The sequence below is a fragment of the Garra rufa genome, chromosome 14 (genome assembly GCF_049309525.1).
Source record: "Garra rufa chromosome 14, GarRuf1.0, whole genome shotgun sequence".
NCBI lineage: Eukaryota > Metazoa > Chordata > Actinopteri > Cypriniformes > Cyprinidae > Garra > Garra rufa.
Genome location: NC_133374.1, coordinates 42,399,273 through 42,414,000, shown reverse-complemented (window position 1 = coordinate 42,414,000; position 14,728 = coordinate 42,399,273). Strand labels below are relative to the sequence as shown.

Below are 14,728 nucleotides of genomic sequence, written 5' to 3'. Positions count from 1 at the left end.
TCTATAGGTTGACGAAGTTTAGCAGTGGGCAATATACTCGTAAATGCGGTGTTAATTCCAAACGTTCTCCCTCCTTTCCGAGCATTGGTGGTTCAGTGGTAGAATTCTAGCAGTGGGCGATATGATCCACGTAAATGCGATGTTACTGCCACATGATTTCCCATCCTTTTTTTCATGTTCCCATTATGAAAAGTAAAAAAAAATAGTAATAATAGTAAAGTGGTCCAAATGAGGACCCCCTGTAATGTGTAGCATTCAAGATATTGGGAGACTCAATAAGATCAAGGCAGGTTGATTTGTTTTTTTCATGGAGTAGTGGCTCCTTATGCTGATGTCTGTGAAGTCAAGTCGGCTGGGGGCGAAGCACAGCGGGTACAGCTCCTCGTTAGTATAGTGGACAGTATCTCCGCCTGTCACGCGGAAGACCGGGGTTCGATTCCCCGACGGGGAGACCCAGCTCTTTGCTGCTGCTGAACGACTCATCCAAAAGATTTTGGTGCTCACAGAGGTCACAGAGGGAGTTCTGCTTCAACGTCAGCCAGAGCCAAAACAAATGCGTTGGCCGGGAATCGAACCCAGGTCAACTGCTTGGAAGGCAGCTATGCTCACCACTATACCACCAACGCAAGTTCCCAACTCCAGCTTTTAGCCATCTGAAAAGAATGCTTGAAATGCACAAGTCACTGATAGGGCAAAAGGAGCTGAAGCCATCTTTGTTTGTATCCCGTCATGTACGAGAGAGTGCTGTCTTTCCATGCGGGCTAAAGAAATCTGGAGCTGCGACGCAGAAAGCGCAAAGGCCGCAAGTACAGAACGTGGTGAGGCGCGCTTCGTTCCACCGCCCATTGGCTGGTGGCCAGTTTTACTCTTGACACTCCAATACAGCTCTGTTGTGAGCAGAAAAGAATGCTGGAAGTACATAAGTCACTGACAGGGCCAAAGTAGCTGAAGCCCAAGGTTTGGATCCCATCATGTCATGAGAGTGCTGTCTTTCCATGCTGGCTGAAAAAAAAATGTGAAGTTGCGACACAGGAAGCGCAAAGGCTGCAAACACGGTCCACGAGAAAGCACGCTTTGCTCCAATGCACATTGGTGTGTGGTCAGATTTAGTCTGCTATTGAAACTGCAGTGCAGCTCTGCTGTGAGCAGAGCACCCAAAAATACAGGTCACTCGGAAAGGTTCCCCTCCACGGAAATCTTTAGTAAAAGGCGAAAGATTTATGCGTCTATGAAGAGAAACTCGAGTTGTGTGCCCATGCGCTTGAGCATGTGCGCTCCCTGTGGTAAACCACTATACTCACAAAGGGTAATCTAGGGTGCCGATAAGATTTTCATCTCCCCCTCACTCCAAATGGGAGGAGTAAAAGTTAAAAAGTCTCTTCCATCATCCATTCTCGCCTGCCACACAGGAGGCCTGGCTCTGATTCCCGGGCAAATGCAGGAACAGAGTTCTTTTAAGTAAGGGGTGTGTGTTTGCATGTGTGTGGGATTCTTTAAAATGAGCCTTGAAGGCCAAGCCTGATTTGCTAGAAGGAGCTCCAAACTTTGCATATTGACCCAACCCCCCTTTCCCTGGATTTGACGTGTAACAGTTACGCACCATTACTAAATCCAGGGCAATGTGAAGGCCGAAGTTCTCCCAGCTGAGCATTGGTGGTTCAGTGGTAGAATTCTCGCCTGCCACGCGGGAGACCCGGGTCCGATTCCCGGCCAATGCAGGAACAGAGTTCTTTTAATTAAGTTGTGTGTGTGCTTGCATGTGTGTAAGGTTCTTTAAAATGAAGCCTGATTTACTTGAAGGAGCTCCAACCTTTGCATACCGACCAACCCCGTTCCCTGACGAATCTTTTCAGAAACTCATTAGTCCGTCTATATTCGTCAAATGCCTATAAAACTTGTTCAATTTATCTATAGGTTGACGAAGTTTAGCAGTGGGCAATATACTCGTAAATGCGGTGTTAATTCCAAACGTTCTCCCTCCTTTCCGAGCATTGGTGGTTCAGTGGTAGAATTCTAGCAGTGGGCGATATGATCCACGTAAATGCGATGTTACTGCCACATGATTTCCCATCCTTTTTTTCATGTTCCCATTATGAAAAGTAAAAAAAAATAGTAATAATAGTAAAGTGGTCCAAATGAGGACCCCCTGTAATGTGTAGCATTCAAGATATTGGGAGACTCAATAAGATCAAGGCAGGTTGATTTGTTTTTTTCATGGAGTAGTGGCTCCTTATGCTGATGTCTGTGAAGTCAAGTCGGCTGGGGCCGAAGCACAGCGGGTACAGCTCCTCGTTAGTATAGTGGACAGTATCTCCGCCTGTCACGCGGAAGACCGGGGTTCGATTCCCCGACGGGGAGACCCAGCTCTTTGCTGCTGCTGAACGACTCATCCAAAAGATTTTGGTGCTCACAGAGGTCACAGAAGGAGTTCTGCTTCAACGTCAGCCAGAGCCAAAACAAATGCGTTGGCCGGGAATCGAACCCGGGTCAACTGCTTGGAAGGCAGCTATGCTCACCACTATACCACCAACGCAAGTTCCCGACTCCAGCTTTTAGCCATCTGAAAAGAATGCTTGAAATGCACAAGTCACTGATAGGGCAAAAGGAGCTGAAGCCATCTTTGTTTGTATCCCGTCATGTACGAGAGAGTGCTGTCTTTCCATGCGGGCTAAAGAAATCTGGAGCTGCGACGCAGAAAGCGCAAAGGCCGCAAGTACAGAACGTGGTGAGGCGCGCTTCGTTCCACCGCCCATTGGCTGGTGGCCAGTTTTACTCTTGACACTCCAATACAGCTCTGTTGTGAGCAGAAAAGAATGCTGGAAGTACATAAGTCACTGACAGGGCCAAAGTAGCTGAAGCCCAAGGTTTGGATCCCATCATGTCATGAGAGTGCTGTCTTTCCATGCTGGCTGAAAAAAAATGTGAAGTTGCGACACAGGAAGCGCAAAGGCTGCAAACACGGTCCACGAGAAAGCACGCTTTGCTCCAATGCACATTGGTGTGTGGTCAGATTTAGTCTGCTATTGAAACTGCAGTGCAGCTCTGCTGTGAGCAGAGCACCCAAAAATACAGGTCACTCGGAAAGGTTCCCCTCCACGGAAATCTTTAGTAAAAGGCGAAAGATTTATGCGTCTATGAAGAGAAACTCGAGTTGTGTGCCCATGCGCTTGAGCATGTGCGCTCCCTGTGGTAAACCACTATACTCACAAAGGGTAATCTAGGGTGCCGATAAGATTTTCATCTCCCCCTCACTCCAAATGGGAGGAGTAAAAGTTAAAAAGTCTCTTCCATCATCCATTCTCACCTGCCACACAGGAGGCCTGGCTCTGATTCCCGGGCAAATGCAGGAACAGAGTTCTTTTAAGTAAGGGGTGTGTGTTTGCATGTGTGTGGGATTCTTTAAAATAAGCCTTGAAGGCCAAGCCTGATTTGCTAGAAGGAGCTCCAAACTTTGCATATTGACCCAACCCCCCTTTCCCTGGATTTGACGTGTAACAGTTACGCACCATTACTAAATCCAGGGCAATGTGAAGGCCGAAGTTCTCCCAGCCGAGCATTGGTGGTTCAGTGGTAGAATTCTCGCCTGCCACGCGGGAGACCCGGGTCCGATTCCCGGCCAATGCAGGAACAGAGTTCTTTTAATTAAGTTGTGTGTGTGCTTGCATGTGTGTAAGGTTCTTTAAAATGAAGCCTGATTTACTTGAAGGAGCTCCAACCTTTGCATACCGACCAACCCCCGTTCCCTGACGAATCTTTTCAGAAACTCATTAGTCCGTCTATATTCGTCAAATGCCTATAAAACTTGTTCACTTTATCTATAGGTTGACGAAGTTTAGCAGTGGGCAATATACTCGTAAATGCGGTGTTAATTCCAAACGTTCTCCCTCCTTTCCGAGCATTGGTGGTTCAGTGGTAGAATTCTAGCAGTGGGCGATATGATCCACGTAAATGCGATGTTACTGCCACATGATTTCCCATCCTTTTTTTCATGTTCCCATTATGAAAAGTAAAAAAAAATAGTAATAATAGTAAAGTGGTCCAAATGAGGACCCCCTGTAATGTGTAGCATTCAAGATATTGGGAGACTCAATAAGATCAAGGCAGGTTGATTTGTTTTTTTCATGGAGTAGTGGCTCCTTATGCTGATGTCTGTGAAGTCAAGTCGGCTGGGGGCGAAGCACAGCGGGTACAGCTCCTCGTTAGTATAGTGGACAATATCTCCGCCTGTCACGCGGAAGACCGGGGTTCGATTCCCCGACGGGGAGACCCAGCTCTTTGCTGCTGCTGAACGACTCATCCAAAAGATTTTGGTGCTCACAGAGGTCACAGAAGGAGTTCTGCTTCAACGTCAGCCAGAGCCAAAACAAATGCGTTGGCCGGGAATCGAACCCGGGTCAACTGCTTGGAAGGCAGCTATGCTCACCACTATACCACCAACGCAAGTTCCCGACTCCAGCTTTTAGCCATCTGAAAAGAATGCTTGAAATGCACAAGTCACTGATAGGGCAAAAGGAGCTGAAGCCATCTTTGTTTGTATCCCGTCATGTACGAGAGAGTGCTGTCTTTCCATGCGGGCTAAAGAAATCTGGAGCTGCGACGCAGAAAGCGCAAAGGCCGCAAGTACAGAACGTGGTGAGGCGCGCTTCGTTCCACCGCCCATTGGCTGGTGGCCAGTTTTACTCTTGACACTCCAATACAGCTCTGTTGTGAGCAGAAAAGAATGCTGGAAGTACATAAGTCACTGACAGGGCCAAAGTAGCTGAAGCCCAAGGTTTGGATCCCATCATGTCATGAGAGTGCTGTCTTTCCATGCTGGCTGAAAAAAAATGTGAAGTTGCGACACAGGAAGCGCAAAGGCTGCAAACACGGTCCACGAGAAAGCACGCTTTGCTCCAATGCACATTGGTGTGTGGTCAGATTTAGTCTGCTATTGAAACTGCAGTGCAGCTCTGCTGTGAGCAGAGCACCCAAAAATACAGGTCACTCGGAAAGGTTCCCCTCCACGGAAATCTTTAGTAAAAGGCGAAAGATTTATGCGTCTATGAAGAGAAACTCGAGTTGTGTGCCCATGCGCTTGAGCATGTGCGCTCCCTGTGGTAAACCACTATACTCACAAAGGGTAATCTAGGGTGCCGATAAGATTTTCATCTCCCCCTCACTCCAAATGGGAGGAGTAAAAGTTAAAAAGTCTCTTCCATCATCCATTCTCGCCTGCCACACAGGAGGCCTGGCTCTGATTCCCGGGCAAATGCAGGAAGAGAGTTCTTTTAAGTAAGGGGTGTGTGTTTGCATGTGTGTGGGATTCTTTAAAATGAGCCTTGAAGGCCAAGCCTGATTTGCTAGAAGGAGCTCCAAACTTTGCATATTGACCCAACCCCCCTTTACCTGGATTTGACGTGTAACAGTTACGCACCATTACTAAATCCAGGGCAATGTGAAGGCCGAAAGTCTCCCAGCCGAGCATTGGTGGTTCAGTGGTAGAATTCTCGCCTGCCACGCGGGAGACCCGGGTCCGATTCCCGGCCAATGCAGGAACAGAGTTCTTTTAATTAAGTTGTGTGTGTGCTTGCATGTGTGTAAGGTTCTTTAAAATGAAGCCTGATTTACTTGAAGGAGCTCCAACCTTTGCATACCGACCAACCCCCGTTCTCTGACGAATCTTTTCAGAAACTCATTAGTCCGTCTATATTCGTCAAATGCCTATAAAACTTGTTCACTTTATCTATAGGTTGACGAAGTTTAGCAGTGGGCAATATACTCGTAAATGCGGTGTTAATTCCAAACGTTCTCCCTCCTTTCCGAGCATTGGTGGTTCAGTGGTAGAATTCTAGCAGTGGGCGACATGATCCACGTAAATGCGATGTTACTGCCACATGATTTCCCATCCTTTTTTTCATGTTCCCATTATGAAAAGTAAAAAAAAATAGTAATAATAGTAAAGTGGTCCAAATGAGGACCCCCTGTAATGTGTAGCATTCAAGATATTGGGAGACTCAATAAGATCAAGGCAGGTTGATTTGTTTTTTTCATGGAGTAGTGGCTCCTTATGCTGATGTCTGTGAAGTCAAGTCGGCTGGGGGCGAAGCACAGCGGGTACAGCTCCTCGTTAGTATAGTGGACAGTATCTCCGCCTGTCACGCGGAAGACCGGGGTTCGATTCCCCGACGGGGAGACACAGCTCTTTGCTGCTGCTGAACGACTCATCCAAAAGATTTTGGTGCTCACAGAGGTCACAGAGGGAGTTCTGCTTCAACGTCAGCCAGAGCCAAAACAAATGCGTTGGCCGGGAATCGAACCCGGGTCAACTGCTTGGAAGGCAGCTATGCTCACCACTATACCACCAACGCAAGTTCCCGACTCCAGCTTTTAGCCATCTGAAAAGAATGCTTGAAATGCACAAGTCACTGATAGGGCAAAAGGAGCTGAAGCCATCTTTGTTTGTATCCCGTCATGTACGAGAGAGTGCTGTCTTTCCATGCGGGCTAAAGAAATCTGGAGCTGCGACGCAGAAAGCGCAAAGGCCGCAAGTACAGAACGTGGTGAGGCGCGCTTCGTTCCACCGCCCATTGGCTGGTGGCCAGTTTTACTCTTGACACTCCAATACAGCTCTGTTGTGAGCAGAAAAGAATGCTGGAAGTACATAAGTCACTGACAGGGCCAAAGTAGCTGAAGCCCAAGGTTTGGATCCCATCATGTCATGAGAGTGCTGTCTTTCCATGCTGGCTGAAAAAAAAATGTGAAGTTGCGACACAGGAAGCGCAAAGGCTGCAAACACGGTCCACGAGAAAGCACGCTTTGCTCCAATGCACATTGGTGTGTGGTCAGATTTAGTCTGCTATTGAAACTGCAGTGCAGCTCTGCTGTGAGCAGAGCACCCAAAAATACAGGTCACTCGGAAAGGTTCCCCTCCACGGAAATCTTTAGTAAAAGGCGAAAGATTTATGCGTCTATGAAGAGAAACTCGAGTTGTGTGCCCATGCGCTTGAGCATGTGCGCTCCCTGTGGTAAACCACTATACTCACAAAGGGTAATCTAGGGTGCCGATAAGATTTTCATCTCCCCCTCACTCCAAATGGGAGGAGTAAAAGTTAAAAAGTCTCTTCCATCATCCATTCTCGCCTGCCACACAGGAGGCCTGGCTCTGATTCCCGGGCAAATGCAGGAACAGAGTTCTTTTAAGTAAGGGGTGTGTGTTTGCATGTGTGTGGGATTCTTTAAAATGAGCCTTGAAGGCCAAGCCTGATTTGCTAGAAGGAGCTCCAAACTTTGCATATTGACCCAACCCCCCTTTCCCTGGATTTGACGTGTAACAGTTACGCACCATTACTAAATCCAGGGCAATGTGAAGGCCGAAGTTCTCCCAGCTGAGCATTGGTGGTTCAGTGGTAGAATTCTCGCCTGCCACGCGGGAGACCCGGGTCCGATTCCCGGCCAATGCAGGAACAGAGTTCTTTTAATTAAGTTGTGTGTGTGCTTGCATGTGTGTAAGGTTCTTTAAAATGAAGCCTGATTTACTTGAAGGAGCTCCAACCTTTGCATACCGACCAACCCCGTTCCCTGACGAATCTTTTCAGAAACTCATTAGTCCGTCTATATTCGTCAAATGCCTATAAAACTTGTTCAATTTATCTATAGGTTGACGAAGTTTAGCAGTGGGCAATATACTCGTAAATGCGGTGTTAATTCCAAACGTTCTCCCTCCTTTCCGAGCATTGGTGGTTCAGTGGTAGAATTCTAGCAGTGGGCGATATGATCCACGTAAATGCGATGTTACTGCCACATGATTTCCCATCCTTTTTTTCATGTTCCCATTATGAAAAGTAAAAAAAAATAGTAATAATAGTAAAGTGGTCCAAATGAGGACCCCCTGTAATGTGTAGCATTCAAGATATTGGGAGACTCAATAAGATCAAGGCAGGTTGATTTGTTTTTTTCATGGAGTAGTGGCTCCTTATGCTGATGTCTGTGAAGTCAAGTCGGCTGTGGCCGAAGCACAGCGGGTTCAGCTCCTCGTTAGTATAGTGGACAGTATCTCCGCCTGTCACGCGGAAGACCGGGGTTCGATTCCCCGACGGGGAGACCCAGCTCTTTGCTGCTGCTGAACGACTCATCCAAAAGATTTTGGTGCTCACAGAGGTCACAGAAGGAGTTCTGCTTCAACGTCAGCCAGAGCCAAAACAAATGCGTTGGCCGGGAATCGAACCCGGGTCAACTGCTTGGAAGGCAGCTATGCTCACCACTATACCACCAACGCAAGTTCCCGACTCCAGCTTTTAGCCATCTGAAAAGAATGCTTGAAATGCACAAGTCACTGATAGGGCAAAAGGAGCTGAAGCCATCTTTGTTTGTATCCCGTCATGTACGAGAGAGTGCTGTCTTTCCATGCGGGCTAAAGAAATCTGGAGCTGCGACGCAGAAAGCGCAAAGGCCGCAAGTACAGAACGTGGTGAGGCGCGCTTCGTTCCACCGCCCATTGGCTGGTGGCCAGTTTTACTCTTGACACTCCAATACAGCTCTGTTGTGAGCAGAAAAGAATGCTGGAAGTACATAAGTCACTGACAGGGCCAAAGTAGCTGAAGCCCAAGGTTTGGATCCCATCATGTCATGAGAGTGCTGTCTTTCCATGCTGGCTGAAAAAAAATGTGAAGTTGCGACACAGGAAGCGCAAAGGCTGCAAACACGGTCCACGAGAAAGCACGCTTTGCTCCAATGCACATTGGTGTGTGGTCAGATTTAGTCTGCTATTGAAACTGCAGTGCAGCTCTGCTGTGAGCAGAGCACCCAAAAATACAGGTCACTCGGAAAGGTTCCCCTCCACGGAAATCTTTAGTAAAAGGCGAAAGATTTATGCGTCTATGAAGAGAAACTCGAGTTGTGTGCCCATGCGCTTGAGCATGTGCGCTCCCTGTGGTAAACCACTATACTCACAAAGGGTAATCTAGGGTGCCGATAAGATTTTCATCTCCCCCTCACTCCAAATGGGAGGAGTAAAAGTTAAAAAGTCTCTTCCATCATCCATTCTCACCTGCCACACAGGAGGCCTGGCTCTGATTCCCGGGCAAATGCAGGAACAGAGTTCTTTTAAGTAAGGGGTGTGTGTTTGCATGTGTGTGGGATTCTTTAAAATAAGCCTTGAAGGCCAAGCCTGATTTGCTAGAAGGAGCTCCAAACTTTGCATATTGACCCAACCCCCCTTTCCCTGGATTTGACGTGTAACAGTTACGCACCATTACTAAATCCAGGGCAATGTGAAGGCCGAAGTTCTCCCAGCCGAGCATTGGTGGTTCAGTGGTAGAATTCTCGCCTGCCACGCGGGAGACCCGGGTCCGATTCCCGGCCAATGCAGGAACAGAGTTCTTTTAATTAAGTTGTGTGTGTGCTTGCATGTGTGTAAGGTTCTTTAAAATGAAGCCTGATTTACTTGAAGGAGCTCCAACCTTTGCATACCGACCAACCCCCGTTCCCTGACGAATCTTTTCAGAAACTCATTAGTCCGTCTATATTCGTCAAATGCCTATAAAACTTGTTCACTTTATCTATAGGTTGACGAAGTTTAGCAGTGGGCAATATACTCGTAAATGCGGTGTTAATTCCAAACGTTCTCCCTCCTTTCCGAGCATTGGTGGTTCAGTGGTAGAATTCTAGCAGTGGGCGACATGATCCACGTAAATGCGATGTTACTGCCACATGATTTCCCATCCTTTTTTTCATGTTCCCATTATGAAAAGTAAAAAAAAATAGTAATAATAGTAAAGTGGTCCAAATGAGGACCCCCTGTAATGTGTAGCATTCAAGATATTGGGAGACTCAATAAGATCAAGGCAGGTTGATTTGTTTTTTTCATGGAGTAGTGGCTCCTTATGCTGATGTCTGTGAAGTCAAGTCGGCTGGGGGCGAAGCACAGCGGGTACAGCTCCTCGTTAGTATAGTGGACAGTATCTCCGCCTGTCACGCGGAAGACCGGGGTTCGATTCCCCGACGGGGAGACACAGCTCTTTGCTGCTGCTGAACGACTCATCCAAAAGATTTTGGTGCTCACAGAGGTCACAGAGGGAGTTCTGCTTCAACGTCAGCCAGAGCCAAAACAAATGCGTTGGCCGGGAATCGAACCCGGGTCAACTGCTTGGAAGGCAGCTATGCTCACCACTATACCACCAACGCAAGTTCCCGACTCCAGCTTTTAGCCATCTGAAAAGAATGCTTGAAATGCACAAGTCACTGATAGGGCAAAAGGAGCTGAAGCCATCTTTGTTTGTATCCCGTCATGTACGAGAGAGTGCTGTCTTTCCATGCGGGCTAAAGAAATCTGGAGCTGCGACGCAGAAAGCGCAAAGGCCGCAAGTACAGAACGTGGTGAGGCGCGCTTCGTTCCACCGCCCATTGGCTGGTGGCCAGTTTTACTCTTGACACTCCAATACAGCTCTGTTGTGAGCAGAAAAGAATGCTGGAAGTACATAAGTCACTGACAGGGCCAAAGTAGCTGAAGCCCAAGGTTTGGATCCCATCATGTCATGAGAGTGCTGTCTTTCCATGCTGGCTGAAAAAAAAATGTGAAGTTGCGACACAGGAAGCGCAAAGGCTGCAAACACGGTCCACGAGAAAGCACGCTTTGCTCCAATGCACATTGGTGTGTGGTCAGATTTAGTCTGCTATTGAAACTGCAGTGCAGCTCTGCTGTGAGCAGAGCACCCAAAAATACAGGTCACTCGGAAAGGTTCCCCTCCACGGAAATCTTTAGTAAAAGGCGAAAGATTTATGCGTCTATGAAGAGAAACTCGAGTTGTGTGCCCATGCGCTTGAGCATGTGCGCTCCCTGTGGTAAACCACTATACTCACAAAGGGTAATCTAGGGTGCCGATAAGATTTTCATCTCCCCCTCACTCCAAATGGGAGGAGTAAAAGTTAAAAAGTCTCTTCCATCATCCATTCTCGCCTGCCACACAGGAGGCCTGGCTCTGATTCCCGGGCAAATGCAGGAACAGAGTTCTTTTAAGTAAGGGGTGTGTGTTTGCATGTGTGTGGGATTCTTTAAAATGAGCCTTGAAGGCCAAGCCTGATTTGCTAGAAGGAGCTCCAAACTTTGCATATTGACCCAACCCCCCTTTCCCTGGATTTGACGTGTAACAGTTACGCACCATTACTAAATCCAGGGCAATGTGAAGGCCGAAGTTCTCCCAGCTGAGCATTGGTGGTTCAGTGGTAGAATTCTCGCCTGCCACGCGGGAGACCCGGGTCCGATTCCCGGCCAATGCAGGAACAGAGTTCTTTTAATTAAGTTGTGTGTGTGCTTGCATGTGTGTAAGGTTCTTTAAAATGAAGCCTGATTTACTTGAAGGAGCTCCAACCTTTGCATACCGACCAACCCCGTTCCCTGACGAATCTTTTCAGAAACTCATTAGTCCGTCTATATTCGTCAAATGCCTATAAAACTTGTTCAATTTATCTATAGGTTGACGAAGTTTAGCAGTGGGCAATATACTCGTAAATGCGGTGTTAATTCCAAACGTTCTCCCTCCTTTCCGAGCATTGGTGGTTCAGTGGTAGAATTCTAGCAGTGGGCGATATGATCCACGTAAATGCGATGTTACTGCCACATGATTTCCCATCCTTTTTTTCATGTTCCCATTATGAAAAGTAAAAAAAAATAGTAATAATAGTAAAGTGGTCCAAATGAGGACCCCCTGTAATGTGTAGCATTCAAGATATTGGGAGACTCAATAAGATCAAGGCAGGTTGATTTGTTTTTTTCATGGAGTAGTGGCTCCTTATGCTGATGTCTGTGAAGTCAAGTCGGCTGGGGCCGAAGCACAGCGGGTACAGCTCCTCGTTAGTATAGTGGACAGTATCTCCGCCTGTCACGCGGAAGACCGGGGTTCGATTCCCCGACGGGGAGACCCAGCTCTTTGCTGCTGCTGAACGACTCATCCAAAAGATTTTGGTGCTCACAGAGGTCACAGAAGGAGTTCTGCTTCAACGTCAGCCAGAGCCAAAACAAATGCGTTGGCCGGGAATCGAACCCGGGTCAACTGCTTGGAAGGCAGCTATGCTCACCACTATACCACCAACGCAAGTTCCCGACTCCAGCTTTTAGCCATCTGAAAAGAATGCTTGAAATGCACAAGTCACTGATAGGGCAAAAGGAGCTGAAGCCATCTTTGTTTGTATCCCGTCATGTACGAGAGAGTGCTGTCTTTCCATGCGGGCTAAAGAAATCTGGAGCTGCGACGCAGAAAGCGCAAAGGCCGCAAGTACAGAACGTGGTGAGGCGCGCTTCGTTCCACCGCCCATTGGCTGGTGGCCAGTTTTACTCTTGACACTCCAATACAGCTCTGTTGTGAGCAGAAAAGAATGCTGGAAGTACATAAGTCACTGACAGGGCCAAAGTAGCTGAAGCCCAAGGTTTGGATCCCATCATGTCATGAGAGTGCTGTCTTTCCATGCTGGCTGAAAAAAAAATGTGAAGTTGCGACACAGGAAGCGCAAAGGCTGCAAACACGGTCCACGAGAAAGCACGCTTTGCTCCAATGCACATTGGTGTGTGGTCAGATTTAGTCTGCTATTGAAACTGCAGTGCAGCTCTGCTGTGAGCAGAGCACCCAAAAATACAGGTCACTCGGAAAGGTTCCCCTCCACGGAAATCTTTAGTAAAAGGCGAAAGATTTATGCGTCTATGAAGAGTAACTCGAGTTGTGTGCCCATGCGCTTGAGCATGTGCGCTCCCTGTGGTAAACCACTATACTCACAAAGGGTAATCTAGGGTGCCGATAAGATTTTCATCTCCCCCTCACTCCAAATGGGAGGAGTAAAAGTTAAAAAGTCTCTTCCATCATCCATTCTCGCCTGCCACACAGGAGGCCTGGCTCTGATTCCCGGGCAAATGCAGGAACAGAGTTCTTTTAAGTAAGGGGTGTGTGTTTGCATGTGTGTGGGATTCTTTAAAATGAGCCTTGAAGGCCAAGCCTGATTTGCTAGAAGGAGCTCCAAACTTTGCATATTGACCCAACCCCCCTTTCCCTGGATTTGACGTGTAACAGTTACGCACCATTACTAAATCCAGGGCAATGTGAAGGCCGAAGTTCTACCAGCTGAGCATTGGTGGTTCAGTGGTAGAATTCTCGCCTGCCACGCGGGAGACCCGGGTCCGATTCCCGGCCAATGCAGGAACAGAGTTCTTTTAATTAAGTTGTGTGTGTGCTTGCATGTGTGTAAGGTTCTTTAAAATGAAGCCTGATTTACTTGAAGGAGCTCCAACCTTTGCATACCGACCAACCCCGTTCCCTGACGAATCTTTTCAGAAACTCATTAGTCCGTCTATATTCGTCAAATGCCTATAAAACTTGTTCAATTTATCTATAGGTTGACGAAGTTTAGCAGTGGGCAATATACTCGTAAATGCGGTGTTAATTCCAAACGTTCTCCCTCCTTTCCGAGCATTGGTGGTTCAGTGGTAGAATTCTAGCAGTGGGCGATATGATCCACGTAAATGCGATGTTACTGCCACATGATTTCCCATCCTTTTTTTCATGTTCCCATTATGAAAAGTAAAAAAAAATAGTAATAATAGTAAAGTGGTCCAAATGAGGACCCCCTGTAATGTGTAGCATTCAAGATATTGGGAGACTCAATAAGATCAAGGCAGGTTGATTTGTTTTTTTCATGGAGTAGTGGCTCCTTATGCTGATGTCTGTGAAGTCAAGTCGGCTGGGGCCGAAGCACAGCGGGTACAGCTCCTCGTTAGTATAGTGGACAGTATCTCCGCCTGTCACGCGGAAGACCGGGGTTCGATTCCCCGACGGGGAGACCCAGCTCTTTGCTGCTGCTGAACGACTCATCCAAAAGATTTTGGTGCTCACAGAGGTCACAGAAGGAGTTCTGCTTCAACGTCAGCCAGAGCCAAAACAAATGCGTTGGCCGGGAATCGAACCCGGGTCAACTGCTTGGAAGGCAGCTATGCTCACCACTATACCACCAACGCAAGTTCCCGACTCCAGCTTTTAGCCATCTGAAAAGAATGCTTGAAATGCACAAGTCACTGATAGGGCAAAAGGAGCTGAAGCCATCTTTGTTTGTATCCCGTCATGTACGAGAGAGTGCTGTCTTTCCATGCGGGCTAAAGAAATCTGGAGCTGCGACGCAGAAAGCGCAAAGGCCGCAAGTACAGAACGTGGTGAGGCGCGCTTCGTTCCACCGCCCATTGGCTGGTGGCCAGTTTTACTCTTGACACTCCAATACAGCTCTGTTGTGAGCAGAAAAGAATGCTGGAAGTACATAAGTCACTGACAGGGCCAAAGTAGCTGAAGCCCAAGGTTTGGATCCCATCATGTCATGAGAGTGCTGTCTTTCCATGCTGGCTGAAAAAAAATGTGAAGTTGCGACACAGGAAGCGCAAAGGCTGCAAACACGGTCCACGAGAAAGCACGCTTTGCTCCAATGCACATTGGTGTGTGGTCAGATTTAGTCTGCTATTGAAACTGCAGTGCAGCTCTGCTGTGAGCAGAGCACCCAAAAATACAGGTCACTCGGAAAGGTTCCCCTCCACGGAAATCTTTAGTAAAAGGCGAAAGATTTATGCGTCTATGAAGAGAAACTCGAGTTGTGTGCCCATGCGCTTGAGCATGTGCGCTCCCTGTGGTAAACCACTATACTCACAAAGGGTAATCTAGGGTGCCGATAAGATTTTCATCTCCCCCTCACTCCAAATGGGAGGAGTAAAAGTTAAAAAGTCTCT

The 14,728-nt window shown here is 47.6% G+C and overlaps 13 non-coding genes across 13 annotated transcripts; 5 read left to right on the top strand and 8 right to left on the bottom strand.

Moving 5' to 3' along the window:
* Window positions 1-1,132: 1,132 nt before the first annotated feature.
* On the bottom strand, window positions 1,133-1,248 carry LOC141285661 (U5 spliceosomal RNA). The gene has a single exon (XR_012338785.1). It is a non-coding gene; the product is annotated as a U5 spliceosomal RNA (small nuclear RNA).
* Window positions 1,249-3,038: 1,790 nt separating this feature from the next.
* Window positions 3,039-3,154, bottom strand: LOC141285660 (U5 spliceosomal RNA). Its single transcript, XR_012338784.1, has one exon. It is a non-coding gene; the product is annotated as a U5 spliceosomal RNA (small nuclear RNA).
* Window positions 3,155-4,945: 1,791 nt separating this feature from the next.
* LOC141285659 (U5 spliceosomal RNA) lies at window positions 4,946-5,061 on the bottom strand. Its single transcript, XR_012338783.1, has one exon. It is a non-coding gene; the product is annotated as a U5 spliceosomal RNA (small nuclear RNA).
* A 399-nt stretch (window positions 5,062-5,460) lies between these two features.
* Window positions 5,461-5,531, top strand: trnag-gcc (transfer RNA glycine (anticodon GCC)). Its single transcript has one exon. It is a non-coding gene; the product is annotated as a tRNA-Gly (tRNA).
* Window positions 5,532-6,853: 1,322 nt separating this feature from the next.
* Window positions 6,854-6,969, bottom strand: LOC141285657 (U5 spliceosomal RNA). Its single transcript, XR_012338782.1, has one exon. It is a non-coding gene; the product is annotated as a U5 spliceosomal RNA (small nuclear RNA).
* Window positions 6,970-7,368: 399 nt separating this feature from the next.
* Window positions 7,369-7,439, top strand: trnag-gcc (transfer RNA glycine (anticodon GCC)). The gene has a single exon. It is a non-coding gene; the product is annotated as a tRNA-Gly (tRNA).
* Window positions 7,440-8,759: 1,320 nt separating this feature from the next.
* Window positions 8,760-8,875, bottom strand: LOC141285656 (U5 spliceosomal RNA). The gene has a single exon (XR_012338781.1). It is a non-coding gene; the product is annotated as a U5 spliceosomal RNA (small nuclear RNA).
* A 399-nt stretch (window positions 8,876-9,274) lies between these two features.
* trnag-gcc (transfer RNA glycine (anticodon GCC)) lies at window positions 9,275-9,345 on the top strand. Its single transcript has one exon. It is a non-coding gene; the product is annotated as a tRNA-Gly (tRNA).
* A 1,322-nt stretch (window positions 9,346-10,667) lies between these two features.
* On the bottom strand, window positions 10,668-10,783 carry LOC141285655 (U5 spliceosomal RNA). The gene has a single exon (XR_012338780.1). It is a non-coding gene; the product is annotated as a U5 spliceosomal RNA (small nuclear RNA).
* Window positions 10,784-11,182: 399 nt separating this feature from the next.
* trnag-gcc (transfer RNA glycine (anticodon GCC)) lies at window positions 11,183-11,253 on the top strand. Its single transcript has one exon. It is a non-coding gene; the product is annotated as a tRNA-Gly (tRNA).
* Window positions 11,254-12,574: 1,321 nt separating this feature from the next.
* LOC141285731 (U5 spliceosomal RNA) lies at window positions 12,575-12,690 on the bottom strand. Its single transcript, XR_012338856.1, has one exon. It is a non-coding gene; the product is annotated as a U5 spliceosomal RNA (small nuclear RNA).
* Window positions 12,691-13,089: 399 nt separating this feature from the next.
* On the top strand, window positions 13,090-13,160 carry trnag-gcc (transfer RNA glycine (anticodon GCC)). Its single transcript has one exon. It is a non-coding gene; the product is annotated as a tRNA-Gly (tRNA).
* A 1,320-nt stretch (window positions 13,161-14,480) lies between these two features.
* LOC141285654 (U5 spliceosomal RNA) lies at window positions 14,481-14,596 on the bottom strand. Its single transcript, XR_012338779.1, has one exon. It is a non-coding gene; the product is annotated as a U5 spliceosomal RNA (small nuclear RNA).
* Window positions 14,597-14,728: the final 132 nt, after the last annotated feature.